Raw genomic sequence first — 22,594 nt, 5'->3', positions numbered from 1 at the left:
GCGTATTTTGCATTTTTTAAAACACCTTTTTCCTGCAACCTAGAGACATAATCATTATACTTAATTCTATGTCAAAATAAAAAAGTATATTTATCGGCATATCTAAGCGTACCTCTTCAACTGTCCGATCCTCCTGCTTCTTTTTTTAAAGAAACAAAATATGTTTCTCTGCTCAAATTTGGGTAAAAGATTAAAAGGAATGTGAGTCTTATTCAGTACATTTAGTTATTGCTTGCTTTTCTGAAGTCTACAAACCTGGCCAACAGGCATGTCAGCTAAGATAGTTAGACAAGTTAACTACTCTAACTTGATTGACAGCCTGAAAAGGCTTCTTGGTAGCTAGTTATGATGTTGGGAACCTATCTGAGCTAACTTCATAAAATTGAAAGGTGTCTAGTCATATTACAGAATATTTTTTTTTTTTTAAAGGAAAATTCTGAAGGGGCACATGCCCCTGTTTCCCCTATGGGCATGAGGCCTCTGGCTGGACTCCCCCGCCAAAGTGAAGCAGATGCCTTTTCTTTCCCTTTAATCCCCACTTTCACCACCAAATGCTGTGCAGTTTATTCAGTTGGAATTAACTGTATTATTTGGAGACATAAAACAATGGTACTGTGCGCTTGTTCAATCTAATTGAATTGCGTTTACAATACGTCATATGCTAGTTAGGCTACATAATGAACTCCTGTGAATAAAAAATAAATACAAATTGTGTAGCGGCGACCGCGCGCACAAATCAACGCTGTTCTTCCGCGCTGCGGCCAGATGCCAGGGGGTATGGAAGGGAGGGGTTATGATTGGCTGAAGTGGGTTTGTTGCCTTGGCGACGGAGAGGGGTTTGGTAGCGTTGCTGTGCGGCGTGATCTGCGCGTTGCGTGTATGAGGAAGCAGCTGCGGATGTGATCTCCGACACTGTGAGAAACTGAGACAGACACCTGAACACACGATTCCAGCCACACTGCTATTTTACAGGAACCGCGTGCATGATTGTAAGTAGTTGAAAAGATATGCTTATTTCATTTCATGGTGTGAGATATCACGGAATGAGTTGTGTTTTCCATGGCCAGTGAAAGGCAGCGCGAAGTAAATGAGAGCAGTAACTGATAGCTCGAGCAGCCAGCATGGCAGTTCTATAGCGGACAAACATGTAACGTTACTTCCCCCATTTGTTATCCGAACTCTAGCTTTAGGTTATGGTAAGCTACATAAACAATGTTATATGGAAACGTTTAAATTATTTAGTATGTGTTTTTAAATTTTTTTTTACTTGAGTTTCTCAACTCTACAATATATACTATACTAGAGCTACCTTGTGCTAAGAAGTTGTTTTGGCGTCTTGTCTTCCATGTGGCATTAGCTATCGAGCTAACTGTAGCAAACTTCTTTTGTGACCGAGCAGTAGCCAACAAGATACAATTGGCCGTCCAATGTTTTTATTCCGATTTGAGCATGCATTAAACACCTTAACAGACGTATATATCAATTGCAACAATGTGTAGCGACGGTGGATATAAATGTGTAGCGACGATGGAAGAAGCTTCGTTACTTTCCTAACGGTTTTACGGGTCATATCAAATGGCAAGTTTTCGCATGCAGTCATTCGATGAACACGTATCGTTGTCGTTTCTTGAATGTGTTATGTTTACTCCCTGTTTCATTCGACGTTAGATTGCCATGAGTCATGACACGAGTCTGCCTGCAAGTTCAACCATTTGTCAGACACCACATCTGACACCTGAACTTATTTCATGTATTAAATGAGGTCATGCCATCTGTGTAATTTGCAGCATGGAGATTTTTAAAGCAATCTGAAATAGTATTTTAAACCTTAGTCGTTGATTTGTTAATGCAAGAACGTTTTTTCATTTGAGGAGAAAATGTAGGGCAATTTTGTTGGGCGACAGTAGCAGGGGGTGTTACCATGTTTGACTCTGTAGCCCATTTGCGGTGTTGTCGGTCTATCAAACAGCGATAGTCGCTTTGTGTGTGAAAATGATGAGTGAATTATTTCTGTTATTGATTCCTCATTGAGTGAAATTTCCCGTGACACGTGGTCCAGGGGATATCGAAGAGCTGATCAAGCGAAAGATTGGTTGCTAACCTTTAATTTCTTCCGCTCAGCCTCCCCATGAGTTGGCCTGCACTCAATGCAATATATATCTGGATGGACGTTGAGTCCAATCCTCAATCACTCACATGCAGATTGTCCCACGCTGCAATTTTGCCAGTTGAAATGGAGCGTGGTCTTTGACAATGCATTATGGGACAGCGACACAGCTCACTGGTGATGGAAGAAGTCACCACAGCAACTCTGAAGAAGACCCTCGTCATATATTGGAACATATCAGCACATCCCTGGACATTCAATGGGTTTAGTGTCAAATTGCCTTTGGAGTAGCTACAGGTAACTGCCAAAATAAAGGGAACACCAACGTGGTGTCTTAGAGGAAAGATTTGGACTGTTGTTTTTGCATCTTTAACAAAAATATTATTATCACATATTAGTGTTATATAACATGGTAAATTATAGGAATGAGTGGTTTTGGGTGGATTATTCCAATTAATAGGGCATTGGGCCACCACGAGCATCCAGCACATCTTCAATGCGCCTTGGCATAGATCAGGGATGGGCAACTGACCCCCCCCAAAAAATAAATATATATATATACATACACACACTGGGGCTGCGGGTTGCAAAATTCCAGGAACTTAAAACAAATTCTGTAATTCTCCAACTGGGAATTTTTGAAATTTCCTGGAATTTTGCTACCCACACATTTTTTGGGAACTTAGTCTGGGTCACACCTTATTGTTGAGAGTTATAATAGTAGAATACACAAGGTGACATTTCTATATTTGGTTATCCATCAGTATTTATTTTCTTATCAGTCACTCAATTAGCCGTGTCAGCTAAAAAAAGTAGATTGGTAAATTATTTATTTTTTTAGCATATACATAGCATATCCACAAAATGTTGCTTAGGGCCCCCAACAAAATGTTGCTGATGGCCCCCAAAAGGCTAGGGCTGGCTCTGACTACATGTGTGAGAATGGTTGTGCGTAGCTGATCTGCGAGCCACCGCAGCTCCTTATGAGTTCACATTGTGGCCCACAACCCTGTCCATGTTGCCGATCTGTGGCATAGATTCTAGAAGTATCTGGGACTCTATTGGAGGGATGTGACACCATTCTTCCACAATAAATTCCATTATTGGATGTTTTGTTGATGGTGGTGGTGGAAAACGCTGTCTGTCGCCACTCTAGAAACAACCTTAAGTGTTCAATTGAGTTGAGATCTGGTGATTGCGACACTTACACACACACACACACACTTTAAACCCCCTATGCTCCTTTGAGACCACTATTTCAAAGTCACTGAGATCTTGTCTACCATGGTAGCCAGAATAATGGCCAACTGGGCATTTTTATACATGAACCTAAGCATGGTGGGATGTTAATTGCTTAATTAACCCAGGGACCACACCTGTGTGGAAGCACCTGCTTCCAATACACTTTGTATCCCTCATTTCCTGAAGTGTTTCCTTTATTTCAACTGGGGGACTCTGAATTTGTGAGGGGGACACTGCCTTGTGCTTGACCTCAACGGTCGATGAAACCAGTTTTAAAATGTCTGTAGCAAATTGAGTTATAAAACTATGATTTAACAGCAAAAATCAACCATCATTCTGAGGACTACGGTGTCATATTTTAAATGGTACATTTTCACCCCAAAGTTATAGTATGGAGTACGCACTAACACTGTCTGTGGACATGTCTCATGACGTAACACTTTTTCAAGTTCCTGTAAAAACTCCTTAGATGAGCACAGGTTAATTTATTTGCTTATATGCCTTCAGAATGAGGTTATATTCTCAAACACCCCCTTGGCCTTCTCATTATCAAACGGCTTAAATTGTGGAAAAGTCAGATTTCTAAAATTGTATTATTATTGATAACTTCATTTGAAATATTTTTTTGTTTTCGGCGTTATGTTTGACCCAGGCCTTTTCATTAGGGTAGCGTTGTTTAAAAAAACATTTCAATATTAATTTGTAACTTTTGGGGATTTTTATGGTAATGAAATTTGGAATGTTTTTAAAATGCATAATATCTGGCAGCAAAACATAATATTTATGAAATAGATAAGTACATATCCTAATCTCAGAGATTCCAGAGGGCATTTTGTGAAAGTTGATTCTTGAGAGAATTTTTTAAATTATTATTTTTTATTTTATTTTACCTTTTATTTAACTAGGCAAGTCAGTTAAGAACAAATTCTTATTTTTAATGACGGCCTAGGAACAGTGGCCTGTTTTCTGAGAATGACTGCTACACTAAATCCATGCGGTAATGGATTATCACAAGATTGTCTGACTGTTGGTAGCCAATTCAACATTTTTTGTTCTCCATAGGTGTGGCAGTTGGTGTGATAACATACTATTATTGTATCCCCTCTCGTGTCTGTGTGATCATGTCTCCCCCTTTCTCTTACAAAACAGGATGATGATTTGGATTGAAACGTGTTGCCTACTGTAGTTGTCTTGTTACGCAGGCAAGTGCGTGTGTGAGATTAGGGTGGGGAGGGGCAGTGTTCCTGTTTTGTCAAACAGATGCTGTTTGCTGACAAATGTGCCACAGATAAACAGGCCTGAGACAAAAGTAGGGAAACAGAAGTGATCAACCTGTCATTAGTTTACTGCCAGGAATTCAGGCCCATCGTGTGTTTGTGTGTGAGCACACTGCACATGATTGGTTTTCTTTGAACCATATGCTGTTAAAAATGTTTCTGCCCTGTGCGTTTGCTAGGGGGAAAAAATGTATGTACCATAATGTGCACACGTATACATACTTCTAGAGGAGGGCTGCAGTCAGACGGGTAAGTATCTTAGCTGCCCGAAGTAGTTTGAGACGTTCTCTCTTTCATGGCATTCATGACTATAAATATGCCCTGCCCATAACCCTAGTAATGCTGCTGCTAACCCTGCTATGTAATGGCTATCTCAGCACAGGCACGTGGTGGAAAGATTGTCACAAGTGTGTGTGTGCGTGCGTGTAGGGTGTATGTGTTGTTGATCATCTTGGCTGCTCAACATAATAAGGTTATTTCAATCGCCGGCATTAGATTCTAGAATCAAAATCCCACCCCTTTATTTGCACTCAGCACTATGTTGACAACAACACACTAACCATATTCCACAGTGAAAGACATGCCATTTTAATCAAGAAGTGCAATAGAAAGAGCCCGGTGCTTCAATTTTGGTGAATATTCTGTCCTTGTCCTCTGGGACATGTTGAAGTGTACCAGACTGACATTATCCATCTCACTCTGGAGACTAGGGAATGGAACACTAATGGTTCTGAGACATGTAGGAGGCTATAGGTGCTTTGTTACTCTTAATACATTCATCATGCCTTGCCTATAGGCGCTATAACTATCATAAACGTGTTTCACAAGGTAATATGCCAGTTATTCCGCTTTCCAAGAAGTAAATACTGTTAGATTGCATGTTCTTCACATGCATTAGTGTTAAGGACTTATAAGGATTGTATGTCTGTTACTTTAAGGCCTACCAGTCTGTGAATACAAAGCATTCCCTATTACGTTAACAACAATGCCATGTTATCACAGTGTGATGGACTTCGACCCGGAATGATGAAAGGTTAGCCTATACCTCTTCAGAACTATAGTAGTGGTCTGTATAGGGGATTGTGTTTTAGCTGGGGCTGTTTAATGGAGGCCATTAGGATTAGCAGCAGTCCTTAAATAAGTTGACATGTCTGGAAGTCTGTTATGGAGACCGAAATAGTTAACTAACCTCTGTCACTCCTATTATTCTATTGACTCCAGTGTGCTAAGGTGCTGCACTCAACACCCTTTATACCCAATTAACACTCAAGGTGTGAAGATAACTGGTGGTCTGACGATGTGTGTAGCGACTGGGCCTATCTGAACATTCTGGAGTAGCGTTTGGGGTTTGAGATGGTGTTAGAATTAGAAAACACACTGCCTGTAGGAACAAAAACGGGTGAGTTTTGTGCCGTTCATGTAGTTAACTAAAGTACCAGTCTGATCAACAGCCAGTCTTGAAAAGGTCTGTGATTTTTAACAATGACCTTCAAACATTGTGTTCTCTATGCGTGGTTGGTTGGTTTATTTTTGTAATTAAACTAGGAATATCATCAACCACGTGTAGTTATCTAGCTTCTCCTGCGTTGCATATAATCGATGCGGTGCCAGTTAATTTCTCATCGAATCACAGCCTACTTCTCCAAACGTGTAAAGATTTAACAAGCACATTTGCGAAAAAAGCACTGTCGTTGCACCAATGTGTACCTTGACATAAACAGCAATGCCTTTATTTAAAATCAATACACAAGTATATATTTTTGAACCTGCATATTTAGTTAATATTGCCTGCTAAAATTAATTTATTTTAACCTCTCTTGGGTAGTGGGCAGTATTTTCACGTCCGGATGAAAAGCGTGCCCACCCAGAGTAAACTGCCTGTTATTCAGGCCCAGAAGCTGGGATATGCATATAATTGGTAGATTTGGATAGAAAACACTCTAAAGTTTCTAACACTGTTAAAATGATGTCTGAGTATAACAGAACTGACATGGCAGGCAAAACCCAGAGGACAAACCATCCAAAAAATATATAATTTCAGCCTTCCACCGTTTCCAATGGCTTTCATGTTTATTATGAGAAGTCCTCCCAGATTGCAGTTCCTAGGGCTTCCACTAGATGTCAACAGTCTTTAGAAAGAGTTTCAGGCTGGTTTTTGGGAAAATGGAGCTAGAGGTTGTAGTTTTTCTAAGTGGCTCCCATTTTGGCTGTAGTGTTTCCATGCGCGTGGGTGAAAGTGCATTCTTTGTTATTTATCTCCAGGTAATGAACATACTATTATCCGTCTTACATTTTATAGTTAATTCACGTATTGGGGTACCTGAGGTTTGATTATAAACATTGTTTGACTTGTTTGGATAAGTTTATTGGTAACGTTTGGGATTCATTTTGAAGGAGGGAAACCGGTGGACTATTGAATGAACCGCGCCAGCTAAACTTGAGTTTTTATGGATATAAAGAAGGACATTGTCGAACAAAAGGACAATTTGTGATGTAACTGAGACCTTTTGGAGTGCCAACAGAAGAAGATCAAAAGTAAGGCATTTATTATATCGCTATTTCTGACTTTCGTGTCACACCTGCCTGGTTGAAAAATGTTTAATGTTTTTTGTATGCGGGGTGCTGTCCTCAGATAATCACATGGCGTGCTTTCGCCGTAAATCCTTTTTGAATCTGACACAGCGGCTGGATTAACAAGAAGTTAAGCTTTAGTTTGATGTATAATACGTGTATTTTCATGAATGTTAACTATTTATATTTCTGTAATTTGAAATTTGCGTTCTGCAATTTCACCGGATGTTGGCCAGGTGGGACGCTACTTAACATTGAAGGTTATGCAATGTAACAGCAATATTTAGACTTAGGGATGCCACCCGTTTGATAAAATACGGAACGGTTCCGTATTTCACTGAAAGAATTGACCTTTTGTTTTCGAAATGATAGTTCCCGGATTTGACCATATTAATGACCTAGGGCTCGCATTTCTGTGTCTTATGTTATAATTAAGTCTGATTTGATACAGAAGTCTAACTGAGCGGTGCTAGGCAGCAGCAGGCTCGTAAGCGTTCATTCAAAAAGCACTTTCGTGCATTTGCCAGCAGCTCTTTGCTGTGCTTCAAGCATTGAGCTGTTTATGACTTCAAGCCTATCAACTCCCGAGATTAGGCTGGTGTAACCAATGTGAAATGGCTAGCTAGTTAGCGGGGTGCGTGCTAATAGCGTTTCAAATCGGTGACGTCACTCGCTCGGAGACCTCGAAGTAGTTGTTCCCCTTGCTCTGCAAGGGCCGTGGCTTTTGTGGAGCAATGGGTAACGATGCTTCGAGGGTGGTTGTTGTCAATGTGCTCCTGGTTCGAGCCCAGGTAGGGGTGAGGAGAGGGACGGAAGCGATACTGTTACACTGGCAATACTATATAGTGCCTATAAGAACACCCAATAGTCAAAGGTACAGTGCCTTGCGAAAGTATTCGGCCCCCTTGAACTTTGCGACCTTTTGCCACATTTCAGGCTTCAAACATAAAGATAGAAAACTGTATTTTTTTGTGAAGAATCAACAACAAGTGGGACACAATCATGAAGTGGAACAACATTTATTGGATATTTCAAACTTTTTTAACAGATCAAAAACTGAAAAATTGGCCGTGCAAAATTATTCAGCCCCTTTACTTTCAGTGCAGCAAACTCTCTCCAGAAGTTCAAAGCGCAGAGAGCATCATGAAGAACAAGGAACACACCAGGCAGGTCCGAGATACTGTTGTGAAGAAGTTTAAAGCCGGATTTGGATACAAAAAGATTTCCTAAGCTTTAAACATCCCAAGGAGCACTGTGCAAGCGATAATATTGAAATGGAAGGAGTATCAGACCACTGCAAATCTACCAAGACCTGGCCGTCCCTCTAAACTTTCAGCTCATACAAGGAGAAGACTGATCAGAGATGCAGCCAAGAGGCCCATGATCACTCTGGATGAACTGCAGAGATCTACAGCTGAGGTGGGAGACTCTGTCCATAGGACAACAATCAGTCGTATATTGCACAAATCTGGCCTTTATGGAAGAGTGGCAAGAAGAAAGCCATTTCTTAAAGATATCCATAAAAAGTGTTGTTTAAAGTTTGCCAAACATGTGGAAGAAGGTGCTCTGGTCAGATGAAACCAAAATTGAACTTTTTGGCAACAATGCAAAACGTTATGTTTGGCTTAAAAGCAACACAGCTCATTACCCTGAACACACCATCCCCACTGTCAAACATGGTGGTGGCAGCATCATGGTTTGGGCCTGCTTTTCTTCAGCAGGGACAGGGAAGATGGTTAAAATTGATGGGAAGATGGATGGAGCCAAATACAGGACAATTCTGGAAGAAAACCTGATGGAGTCTGCAAAAGACCTGAGACTGGGACGGAGATTTGTCTTCCAACAAGACAATGATCCAAAACATAAAGCAAAATCTACAATGGAATGGTTCAAAAATAAACATATCCAGGTGTTAGAATGGCCAAGTCAAAGTCCAGACCTGAATCCAATCGAGAATCTGTGGAAAGAACTGAAAACTGCTGTTCACAAATGCTCTCCATCCAACCTCACTGAGCTCGAGCTGTTTTGCAAGGAGGAATGGGAAAAAAATTCAGTCTCTCGATGTGCAAAACTGATAGAGACATACCCCAAGCGACTTACAGCTGTAATCGCAGCAAAAGGTGGCGCTACGAAGTATTAACTTAAGGGGGCTGAATAATTTTGCACTGCCAATTTTTCAGTTTTTGATTTGTTAAAAAAGTTTGAAATATCCAATAAATGTCGTTCCACTTCATGATTGTGTCCCACTTGTTGATTCTTCACAAAAAAATACAGTTTTATATCTTTATGTTTGATGCCTGAAATGTGGTAAAAGGTCGCAAAGTTCAAGGGGGCCGAATACTTTCGCAAGGCACTGTATATGAAATACAAATGGTATTGTTGTAATTGTCATTACAAATGTATTAATAAAAAATAATTTGTCCGATTAATCGGTATCGGCTTTTTTTGGTCCTCCAATAACTGGTATCTGCGTTGAAAAATCATAATCGGTCGACCTCTACTTCTGACCCACTGGAATTGTGATACAGTGAATTATAAGTGAAATAGTCTGTCTGTAGACAATTGTTGGAATGCACTAAGTAGTAGTCCTAACCGACTTGCCAAAACACATTTTTGTTAACCAGAAATGTGTGGAGTGATTTAAAACAATTTTTTTAACGACTCCATCCTAAGTGTATGCAAACTTCCGACTTCAACTGTAGACGTAGAGTAATTGATGTGCATATAGGACGTAGAGTAATTGTTTATTGATGGTCTCAGCATGACTCCCTGGCTAAAGGGTTAACTAGTGATTATTTTAAGATTGATTGTTTTTTATAAGGTAAGTTTAATGGTAGCTAGCAACTTACCTTGGCTTCTTGCTGCACTCGCGTAACAGGTAGTCAGCCTGCCACGCAGTCTCCTCGTGGAGTGCAACGTAATCGGCCACAATCGTTGTCCAAAAATGCTGATTACCGATTGTTATGAAAACTTGAAATAGGCCCTAATTAATCGGTCAACCTCTAGTCAGAAAGTTTACATACACTAAAGATATCCTATCAGAAGCTTCTAAAGCCAATTGACATAATTTGATTGGAGGTGTACCTGTGGATGTATTTCAAAGCCTACCTTCAAACTCAGTGCATCTTTGTTTGACATCATGGGAAATTCAAAAGAAATCAGGCAAGACCCCAGAAAAAAAATTGTGGACCTCCACAAGTCTGGTTCATCCTTGGGAGTAATTTCCAAATGCCTGAAGGTATTATGTTCATCTGTACAAACAATAGTACGTAAGTATAAACACAATGGGACCACGCAGCCGTCATACCGCTCAGGAAGGCGACCCGTTCTGTCTCCTAGAGACGAACGTACTTTGGTGCGAAAAGTGCTAATCAAATGTATTTATTTAGCCCTTCGTACATCAGCTGATATCTCAAAGTGCTGTACAGAAACCCAGCCTAAAACCCCCAAACAGCAAGCAATGCAGGTGTAGAAGCACGGTGGCTAGGAAAAACTCCCTAGAAAGGCCAAAACCTAGGAAGAAACCTAGAGAGGAACCAGGCTATGTGGGGTGGCTAGTCCTCCTCTGGCTGTGCCGGGTGGAGATTATAACAGAACATGGCCAAGATGTTCAAATGTTCATAAATGACCAGCATGGTCCAATAATAATAATCACAGGCAGAACAGTTGAAACTGGAGCAGTAGCACGGCCAGGTGGACTGGGGACAGCAAGGAGTCGTCATGCCAGGTAGTCCTGAGGCATGGTCCTAGGGCTCAGGTCCTCCGAGAGAGAGAGAAAGAAAAAGAGAGAGAATTAGAGAGAGCATACTTAAATTCACACAGGACACCAGATAAGACAGGAGAAGTACTCCAGATATAACAAACTGACCCTAGCCCCCCGACACAAACTACTGCAGCATAAATACTGGAGGCTGAGACAGCAGGGGTCAGGAGACACTGTGGCCCCATCCGATGACCCCCGGACAGGGCCAAACAGGAAGGATATAACCCCACCCACTTTGTCAAAGCACAGCCCCCACCCTATTTCATTGTGGAGCTTTTTACTAGGATTAAATGTCAGGAATTGTGAAACTGGGTTTAAATGTAGTTGGTTAAGGTATATGTAAACTTCTGAATTCAACTGTTTATACACATCAATTAGTCTTCAGTGGAAGAAAGATTACTAAGACACACTCAATCACATGAAGGCACAGATGACTGGTTTTCATGGACAGACACAGTAGCAAGATGTTCACCACTCTGTTTACTGTTTCTCAGGCCGTCTAGACTTAACCGTTCATGTAGCTTTAGTATTCTGATCTTAGAGTTTTGATCATGGAATACCCAGTGCGTCATGCATCTGCAACTGCATGTAAATGTGTCCACAGTGTGTCCAGATGACCTTTTCCCGGGCTGTATTCAAATGGAATTGGCCAGTCCGCAAACTAGCAGGCAATGTTAAAGGGATTGCAAATGGGTTAGCTTAACTCTTGGATTTCTAAATATTAATCAGCTTGCTAGCATTTATGAGGCCAGCACACACGTTCCTCACATGCTGGGAATGAATTTCCTCCAACATTATTATGCCTCTGGAGAATTGTGGGAAAAGTGCTGATGATTTCACCCACTGTATGTGCCTTTGGTAGCCTGATTGCGTTCAGACTGAGGAGAAATCCGCACACGATGCATCCCTGACTACCCCCTGATATGTCAGCCAGATCTGACCACAATCGGACCATCAAGCGACTTGTGCGCCTAGACCCGTCTTTTCAATGTGATCTTTATATTAGGATAGCATAAGTCCCATGTAAGTGTAGACACCACCTCAGTGTTGCATGAAAAAGTGAAACAATTCAACCTGTATTTAACTCAGGCTGTGTGATTTAAAGGTGCAGTATGTGGAAATCGCACCACTATTTCCTGGTCGCAAAATTATAATAGTTCGCCAAATTTCAGTTTGTGACAAAAGAAGTATAGAGAATCATTGTCCCTTGTATCTAATCTGCTGTGAAGTATCTTTTAAATAACCAAAAATATTGTATTTTAAGCTTTTTGAAGCTGGTGTACAAAACTGAAAGTATGACACAAACAAAACTAAGAACGGGAAGCATAGAAACAGCATGTATAGAACAGATCTAACTAACGCTTCTTAGACCTGCTTTCAATGAGAGAGACAGATCTACTGTCTAACTCACATTTCTATGTGAATTTGGTCAGTTAGCCCAAAAAGTTACATATTGCACCTTTAAAGGAAGTGAAAGAAGAGCAGAAAAACAACAGCGGTGTGCTGTCTTGGTTCTTTATTTTAGTCTTCCTGATTCATGTCAGGACCATATCTCCTTCTTGTCTTCTCTGAGAGTTGTCCCCTTTGGGTTAGTAAGCTCTCCTCTTCTCCGGCCATATCTGGTGGTTTCTGGTTTATCCCACTGAAGCAGCCAATTTGTCTGTTGCCGCTGCCTCCTCTATCAACCCATCAAGGCTCTTGTCTGTCTGCTGATATGATCTGGCCTTTGTTTGGAGGTTACTGCTTTTAATGACTGCAGCTGCTCACATATTTCATCTCCTGACACACACACACACACTGCTCAGAGCCACGGACCAGACGTTGTGTACCTTCTGAAAGCTTCTCTGATCCTGTCTATTTAAGACTAGTGTGACTTTACTAGTGGTGGAGGAAAAATTGATAGTTACATACCGTGATATTGTACTGTATAATATTGACTATCGTAATATTTATGTGCTAGTTGGCTGTACCTGCACCAAAAATCCTGTTTCTTTCATAGCTTAACCGAGTTTATAATGGTGTAGGCCTATGTTCAAAGAATGCACAACGACTCACATTGGTGTCAAGAGGTTGCAATGTAATAAATGTCAAGAAAAAAGCTGAGACGAAAGGGTTTCTAGATTATGAAATAATTATTCTGTTACGTCATTGATTTGAATAGACTAGTATTAACAAGCGTTGCTGAAATTCTCCACACATTTCACCCACATCTTCTGGAATGAGCACATGCATTTTAATTTGTTCCGAAAGTTGCGTAGTACTACCCTTTTAATACATGATTCTGCAGCTTGTGAGTGTTCTGCCACGTAGCTCTGTGTTAGCTGGGGCAATGTTTGCACACCAACTGACTGAACTCTAAATCACATGACCCTTAAGAGTGAGCCATCGCTGAACACTGATAGTCTGAGTTGTACTTTGGAAGGCCAGAGCTGGCAAGTGTCTTGACTGACATTTTCAACCTCTCCCTGACCCAGTCTGTAATATGTAAATGTTTCAAGCAGACCACCATAGTCCCTGTGCCCAAGAACGCCAAGGTAACCTGTCTAAATGACTATTGCCCCGTAAAACACTCATCTGTAGCCATGAATTGCTTTGAAATGCTGGTCATGGCTCATGGCTCACATCAACACCATCATCCCAGACACCCTGGACCCACTCCAACTTGCATACTACCCTAACAGATCCACAGATGACGTAATCTCTATTGCACTCAACACTGCCCTTTCCCACCTGGACAAAAGGAACACCTACGTGAGAATGCTGTTCAGACTACAGCTCAGCGTTCAACAGTATAGTGCCTTCCAAGCTGACAAGGTAAAAATCTGTTGTCTGCCCCTGAGCAAGGCAGTTAACCCCCTGTTTCCCACGCGTCGACGATCCCTTTCCTCCTAGCTTATCACTAAGCTCAGGACCTTGGGACTAAACACCTCCCTCTGCAACTGGATCCTGGACTTCCTGACGGGCCGTCCCCAGGTGGTGGGGATAGACAACAACACATGCCATGCTAGATGTGATTTTTACATGTAGAATCACATGAAAATGTCAGCAGTCAGACATCAACAGTGCTCTGAAAAATCGGTAGACAAATGGAGATCCACATTCCACTGCAACCCTTTAGTTTAGCCTACTTTATTAATTTATATTTTTTATTTGACCCCCCCCCTTTCTCCCCAATTTCGATCTTGTCTCATCGCTGCAACTCCCTAACTGGCTCGGGAGGCGAAGGTCGAGTCGTGCATCCTCCGAAACGTGACCCTCCAAACCGCACCCACTTAACCCGGAGGCCAGCCACACCAATGCGTCAGAGGAAACACAGACCGATGTCAGCCTGCAAGTGCCCGGCCTGCCACAAGGAGTCGCTAGAGAGCGATGAGCCAAGTAAACCCTCCCCTAACCCGGATGACCCTGGGCCAGTTGTGCGCCGACCAATGCCGACCATGGCCTGTTGTGATACATCCCGGGATCAAACCCGGGTCTGTAGATGCAGTACCTTAGACCGCTGCACCACTGGGGAGGCCTAGGTTAGGCTATCCATCTCACTCTCTCCACTAGTATCTGAGCTAAAGGACCGTGTTTGTCCTCACCACATACCTTCCCTATTGGACTCGCGCTATATATACACTGCTCAAAAAAATTAAGGGAACGCTAAAATAACACCCTAGATCTGAATGAATGAAATATTCTTATTAAATACTTTTTTCTTTACATAGTTGAATGTGCTGACAACAAAATCACACAAAAATTATCAATGGAAATCAAATTTATCAACCCATGGAGGTCTGGATTTGGAGTCACACTCAAAATTAAAGTGGAAAACCACACTACAGGCTGATCCAACTTTGATGTAATGTCCTTAAACAAGTCAAAATGAGGCTCAGTATTGTGTGTGGCCTCCACGTGCCTGTATGACCTCCCTACAACGCCTGGGCATGCTCCTGATGAGGTGGCGGATGGTCTCCTGAGGGATCTCCTCCCAGACCTGGACTAAAGCATCCGCCAACTCCTGGACAGTCTGGTGCAACGTGGCGTTGGTGGATGGAGCGAGACATGATGTCCCAGATGTGCTCAATTGGATTCAGGTCTGGGGAACGGGCGGGCCAGTCCATAGCATCAATGCCTTCCTCTTGCAGGAACTGCTGACACACTCCAGCCACATGAGGTCTAGCATTGTCTTGCATTAGGAGGAACCCAGGGCCGACCGCACCAGCATATGGTCTCACAAGGGGTCTGAGGATCTCATCTCGGTACCTAATGGTAGTCAGGCTACCTCTGGCGAGCACATGGAGGGCTGTGCGGCCCTAAAGAAATGCCACCCCACACCATGACTGACCCACCGACAAACCGGTCATGCTGGAGGATGTTGCAGGCAGCAGAACGTTCTCCACGGCGTCTCCAGACTGTCACGCCTGTCACGTGCTCAGTGTGAACCTGCTTTAATCTGTGGAGAGCACAGGGCGCCAGTGGCGAATTTGCTAATCTTGGTGTTCTCTGGCAAATTAAAAACGTCGGGCCCTCATACCACCCTCATGGAGTCTGTTTCTGACCGTTTGAGCAGACACATGCACATTTGTGGCCTGCTGGAGGTCATTTTGCAGGGCTCTGGCAGTGCTCCTCCTGCTCCTTGCACAAAGCCAGAGGTATCGGTCCTGCTGCTGGGTTGTTGCCCTCCTACGGCCTCCTCCACGTCTCCTGATGTACTGGCTTGTCTCCTGGTAGCGCCTTCATGCTCTGGACACTAAGCTGACAGACACAGCAAACCTTCTTGCCACATCTCTCATTGATGTGCCATCCTGGATGAGTTGTACTACCTGAGCCACTTGTGTGGGTTGTAGACTCCGTCTCATGCTACCACTAGAGTGAAAGCACCGCCAGCATTCAAAAGTGACCAAAACATCAGCCAGGAAGCATAGGAACTGAGAAGTGGTCTGTGGTCCCCACCTGCAGAACCACTCCTTTATTGGGGGTGTCTTGCTAATTGCCTATAATTTCCACCTGTTGTCTATTCCATTTGCACAACAGCATGTGAAATTTATTGTCAGTGTTGCTTCCTAAGTGGACAGTTTGATTTCACAGAAGTGTGATTGACTTGGAGTTACATTGTTGTTTAAGTGTTCCCTTTATTTTTTTGAGCTGTGTGTGTGTGTATATATATATATATATATATCTCTCAGTACCAGTCCTACTCATTCCAGGGTTTTTCTTTATTTTTTACTTATATTCTACATTGTGTAATAATAATGACATCAAAATGATGAAATAACACATGGAATCATGTAGTAACCAAAAAAGTGTTAAATCTAAATATATTTAGATTCTTCAAAGTTGCCACCCTTTGCCTTGATGACCGCTTTGCACACTCTTGGCATTCTCTGGTGCTCATCCTTGTTCTGTCATTTTGTTCTCATCCTCAACTCTGTTTGTATTTCCCCATATGCTTCACGTGTGGGTACTGTTTGTCTGACAGTGCATGCTGTGGTAATGGGTACATTCTGTAGACGCACACGCATAGAGCTTTTGTAGGGAACTCCACCTAACCTCCACTCCTGTCACTGGTCAAGTCCACAGTCCCATAGAGGTGTCTCTCTGTGAGTTGCTCTGTGTGAGTTGGTCTGTCTTTGTAAATGAACTTCCTCACCAGGCCTGAGGCGTTTCCCCCTTGCTCAGTTCTCTGTTTAGAATACTGTTGGGCTTGTGAAATGTCGCCAGAGCAAAAACAACCGCTCCTTTGTATGAGGAGAAAGCGAGGCTGAATCTAACGTCTTTGTTTCAACTCAACTCTGTTTGCTTTCACCTCTTGCACACATTCAACCCCATCCATTTCGCAGTGTCAGAAAATATTCAACCTCAATGAGGAATACTGTAGCATCTCTGACCTCTCATCAGTGGACTTGCCGGTCTACTGCACTCCGACAGACTAGAGACACACAAACCAGTTTGACCAACAGAGTAAGACACACACTACACAGACCAGGTTGTAATGTAACCCCCACTCTAACAAGTATCAGCTGAAATCTAACCAACCTTTTGTCATAATGTGTGCTTCAGTATTGTGACACACAGTATCTATTACAGAGGTGTTAGAGGTTTGAGTCAATCGTTTTGGTACAGTGTGTCTTAGCCTTTATCCACTTCTATCAACTCAAAATGGCATGTTTAGATTTCAATGCAACATTTGAATTGTAGTGTGGGGGTCATTTAAATTGTTTTAAGGGAGGCTCTCATGCTTTTACTGCATTCTCAAATAATTACTTTTTTTCTGACAGCTGGGCTGATGTCTCTCTTTCTCTGTCAGTGTATCCTCGTCTTTGTGAGTGAGGTTTGAGGAGAATGCTGGCCTCAGCACCTTGCGCGGAGCGTGTATTGATTTCTCCACATTAGCCTTTCTCCTCATGCCTCGCTCCGCCATAGAGTACAGCACAATCACTTCCCTTTACAGCTAGGCCCTGCTGCCACGGCAACCACTGCAGATCGGGAGATGGAGCAGAAGCCAGTCTCCTCTTCTGTTGTCACTGAGGAAATCGCTCCATAACCTGGGTGGTGTTTAAAGGCACCAAAGCTAAGAAAACCACTGCTTCGACTGTACCCACTAATGCCATCACATTTTTCTGTACATATCTAAAGAGTCATTAAGTCACCACAAACCTAATGCCGCTGTATGTTCTTTTGTCTTTTTAAATCAGTGCATTAGTAGGATAAAGTTTCAAAGGGAAATTAGCCTAATATGCCTCTGCACCTGTCTTTTGTCTGTCTGTTAGCACATTTATAATGGAGGGGCTGGCCCGATGGAGAGGGTGGTAGTTTTAACTTGCAGGTGAACCGATAGGCTACCATCCGGGCCAGCTTCGGTAGCAATTTGCTTAGCACTGAGAAGTCAACAAGCTAATATCTCTCATTAGCTCTCACTCACTCACACGTGGCCCATTAACCAGCTAGCGGACCCCTCGATCACCTTGCCGCATCCCGCTTTGATGCCTTTTGATAAGAGCAAGGATAATGATACTCATAACAGCGATGATAATTCACTACGCAGCGGGAATGTGATAATCAGCTAAGAGCACTTCCTTTGTGATCTTGGGATGGGTTCCCTTCAGCTGGTGTTTTGGTCTGTTTTATCTAGCATAAATAACACACACACTGCATTCAGAAAGTATTCTGACCCCTTCACTTTTTCCACAATTTAGGTTAAAGCCATATTCTAAAATGGATAAAATCCGCCCCCCCCCTCATCAATCTACACACACTACCCCATAATGATAAAGCAAAAACAGGTTTTTGCAAATTTAGAAATAAATAGAAATCTGAATCACATTTACATAAGTCTTCAAACATTTTACTCGTTACTTTGAAGCACATTTGGCAGCAACTACAGACTCAAGTCTTGGATTTGATGCAACAAGCATGGCACACCTGTATTTGGAGTTTCTTCCATTCTCTGTAGATCTTCTCAAGCTCTGTCAGGTTGGATGGGGACCGTCGCTGCACAGCTATTTTCAGGTCTCTCCAGAGATGTTCGATCGGGTTCAAGTCCGGGCTCTGGCTGGGCCACTCAAGGACATTCAGAGACTTGTCCCAAAGCCACTCCTGCGTTGTCTTGGCTGTGTGCTTTGAGTCGTTGTCCTGTTGAAACATGAACCTTTGCCTCAGTTTGAGGTCCTGAGCACTCTGAGCAGGTTTTCATCCAGAATCTCTCTGTGCTTTGCTTCGTTCATCTTTCCCTCGATCCTGACTGGTCTCCCAGTCCCTGCTGCTGACAAACATCCCCACAACATGATGCTGCCGCCACCACCACGCTTCACCGTAGGGGTGGTGACAGGTTTCCTCCAGATGTGACATTTGGAATTCAGGCCAAAGAGTTCAATCTTGGTTTCATCAGACCAGAGAATCTGATTTTTATGTTGGCTGAGTGGCGGCTTCCTTCTGGCCACTCTACCATAAAGGCCTGATTGGTGGAGTGCTGCAGAGATGGTTGTCCTTCTGGAAGATTCTCCCATCTCCACAGAGGGGCTCGGTCGGAGTGACCATCTGGTTCTTGGTCACCTCCCTGACCAAAGCCCTTCTCCCTGATTGCTCAGTTTGGCTGGCTGGCCAGCTCTAGGAAGAGTCTTGGGGTTCCAAACTTTGTCCATTTAAGAATGATGGAGGCTACTGTGTTCTTGGTGACCTTCAATGCTGCAGAAATGTTTTGGTACCATTCCTCAGATCTGTGCCTCGACACAATCCTGTCTCGGAGCTCTACGGACAATTCCTTCCACCTCATGGCTTGGTTTTTGCACTGACATGCACTGTCAACTGTGGAACCATATATAGACAGGTGTGTGCCTTTCCAAATCATGTCCAATCAATTGAGTTTACCACAGGTGGGCTCATCAAGTTGAAAAACATCTCAAGGATGATTAATAGAAACAGGATGCATCTGAACTCAATTTCGTGTCTCATAGGAAAGGGTCTGAATACTTAATGTAAATAAGGTATTTCTAAAAACATGTTTTCACTTTGTCATTTTGAGGTATTGTGTGAAGATTGATCAGTAAAAAATGTGTTTAGTCAATTTTATAACTAGGTTGTAATGTGAAAGTCAAGAGGTCTAATACTTTCTGAATGCACTATACACAAATAAACAAAAATATAACCGCGGCTTGTTGATGTTCATGTTGTGAACAATGCCCCATGGTGGCGGTTGGGTTATGGTATGGGCAGGCATAAGCTAAGGACAACGAACACAATTACATTTTATTGATGGAAATTTGAATGCACAGAGATACTGTGATGAGATCCGGAGGCCCATTGTCGTGCCATTCATCCACCGCCACAACCTCATGTGAATTCCATAGATTAGGGCCGAATGGATTTATTTCAATTGAACTGTAACTCAGTGAATTCTTTGAAATGGTTGCCTGTTGCATTTTATATTTTTGTTCAGTATATGTACATACCCACTAGAACACCATGCACATAAAAAAAGACTGTTGATATTTAAATGTGGCTGGTGGGGTTTTACCTGAAGGATGTTGGGGGCGTGGTGCAGCAGAGAGGGGGAGGAGGGTCTTTGTGCTACTAATTGAGGTTAATGACCACCCGGCCTGTTGTCCCAGACCTCCACATCATACAACAGAGTGGTTCTAATTGTTGAGTAGCAGCAGCAGATATGCCTCATCAGCCAGCTAGAAGAACTGCATTAGAAGTGAAACATGGGATCAACACTTTACATCATGCGGTTAGATTTAAGTTCAATGTATTTTTGTTGATTGTTAGTTTTCTTATTTAAAGATAGAGCTATATACTTTTCAGATTTTAGTCCTTTAAGTTTACACTGAATATTTGACCATCCCCAAAATAATAAATACATATGATGGATTTTTTTTCCCCGGAGTGGTGGCAATGAATATATATATAATATAGAGGAAACACTTCCGTCTCTCTCTGGCGCTCCGTCTCTCACTGGCGCTCCGTCTCTCTCTGGAGCTCCGTCTCTCTCTGGAGCTCCGTCTCTCTCTGGAGCTCCGTCTCTCTCTGGAGCTCCGTCTCTCTCTGGAGCTCCGTCTCTCACTGGCGCTCCGTCTCTCTCTGGAGCTCCGTCTCTCTCTGGAGCTCCGTCTCTCACTGGAGCTCCGTCTCTCACTGGAGCTCCGTCTCTCTCTGGAGCTCCGTCTCTCTCTGGAGCTCCGTCTCTCTCTGGAGCTCCGTCTCTCTCTGGAGCTCCGTCTCTCTCTGGAGCTCCGTCTCTCTCTGGAGCTCCGTCTCTCTCTGGAGCTCCGTCTCTCTCTGGAGCTCCGTCTCTCTCTGGAGCTCCGTCTCTCTCTGGAGCTCCGTCTCTCTCTGGAGCTCCGTCTCTCTCTGGAGCTCCGTCTCTCTCTGGCGCTCCGTCTCTCACTGGAGCTCCGTCTCTCTCTGGAGCTCCGTCTCTCTCTGGAGCTCCGTCTCTCTCTGGCGCTCCGTCTCTCACTGGCGCTCCGTCTCTCACTGGCGCTCCGTCTCTCACTGGCGCTCCGTCTCTCTCTGGCGCTCCGTCTCTCTCTGGCGCTCCGTCTCTCTCTGGCGCTCCGTCTCTCTCTGGCGCTCCGTCTCTCTCTGGCGCTCCGTCTCTCTCTGGCGCTCCGTCTCTCTCTGGAGCTCCGTCTCTCTCTGGAGCTCCGTCTCGCTCTGGCCGGTGCGCTCTGGCTCTGGCCGGCACTCTCTGGCTGGCTGTCTCGTTCTCTGGCTGGCTGTCTCGTTCTCTGGCTGGCTGGCTCGTTCTCTGGCTGGCTGGCTCGTTCTCTGGCTAGCTGGCTCGTTCTCTGGCTGGCTGGCTGGCTGGCTCGTTCTCTGGCTGGCTGGCTGGCTGACTCGTTCTCTGGCTGGCTGGCTGGCTGGCTCGTTCTCTGGCTGGCTGGCTGGCTGGCTCGTTCTCTGGCTGGCTGGCTCGTTCTCTGGCTGGCTGGCTGGCTCGTTCTCTGGCTGGCTGGCTCGTTCTCTGGCTGGCTGGCTGGCTGGCTCGTTCTCTGGCTGGCTGGCTGGTTCGTTCTCTGGCTGGCTGGCTGGCTGGCTCGTTCTCTGGCTAGCTGGCTCGTTCTCTGGCTAGCTGGCTCGTTCTCTGGCTGGCTGGCTGGCTGGCTCGTTCTCTGGCTGGCTGGCTGGCTGGCTCGTTCTCTGGCTGGCTGGCTGGCTGGCTCGTTCTCTGGCTGGCTGGCTCGTTCTCTGGCTGGCTGGCTGGCTCGTTCTCTGGCTGGCTGGCTCGTTCTCTGGCTGGCTGGCTGGCTGGCTCGTTCTCTGGCTGGCTGGCTGGTTCGTTCTCTGGCTGGCTGGCTGGTTCGTTCTCTGGCTGGCTGGCTGGCTCGTTCTCTGGCTGGCTGGCTGGCTCGTTCTCTGGCTGGCTGGCTGGCTCGCTCTCTGGCTGGCTGGCTGGCTCGTTCTCTGGCTGGCTGGCTGGCTCGCTCTCTGGCTGGCTCGCTCTCTGGCTGGCTCGCTCTCTGGCTGGCTGGCTGGCTCGCTCTCTAGCTTGCTCGCTCTCTCTCTGTTGCTGGCTGGCTCGCTCTCTCAACCCTTTTCTTTCTACTACACTCTCTTTGTAAGGACACTTGTTGTTAGGCTATGTACAAATGTACAAATGTTTTACTCTTCCTTTGAAAAAAAATCTCTACAGGAGGTTGCCTGTTGCTGACCCCCCCCTGTAAACCCTGAAAGTGAATACCCAACTCCAGACCTAGACTGATCCTCTCTCTCTGAGATGTGAGATGAATGTCTAGGGCTGAGGGGTATACTGGTGCACATCACATCCCTGCCCTCTTTTCTGCTCCCTCCATCTCATCACCAGGTCCCCAGAGCCTACTCTCTCTCTCCCACTCTATGCCCTCACTCTCCCGTCTCCCCCCTCTCTCCTGCTTTCTCTGTCCAGAGCAGAGCTTGACCCAATTCCTCTTCAACGACGGCGAAAGGATGGGCCCAGCCATCCTCTGTCCCTCAACCCCCACCCCAAGCATCAGGCTCAGCCCAGACATAACCCAGACCACCCTAGCCCAGCACCAGTCTAGTCACAACCCACCCCAGCCTCAGCATCACTCCAGCACCACCCCAGCCTATACCGGGAAGTTTGGTGGTTCCCCACAGACACTACCCGGTCACTGTAGGGTTTCCTCAAGCTGAATGCTGATTGGTTGT

At 44.3% G+C, this 22,594-nt stretch overlaps 1 protein-coding gene across 1 annotated transcript in view; it reads left to right on the top strand.

Moving 5' to 3' along the window:
- The first annotated feature begins 727 nt into the window (after positions 1–727).
- Positions 728–22,594, top strand: part of LOC110503011 (forkhead box protein N2) — a 44,152-nt gene continuing 22,285 nt past the window's right edge. Inside the window, exon 1 of the mRNA XM_021581375.3 lies at positions 728–989. The gene's annotated coding sequence lies outside the window, so the exon portion shown is untranslated. The remainder of the gene's footprint in view (positions 990–22,594) is intronic.

This window comes from Oncorhynchus mykiss, chromosome 23 (assembly GCF_057628025.1).
Source record: "Oncorhynchus mykiss isolate SJ-2025 chromosome 23, ASM5762802v1, whole genome shotgun sequence".
In the NCBI taxonomy this organism is placed as follows: domain Eukaryota; kingdom Metazoa; phylum Chordata; class Actinopteri; order Salmoniformes; family Salmonidae; genus Oncorhynchus; species Oncorhynchus mykiss.
This window is presented reverse-complemented; position numbering and strand designations above follow the sequence as displayed.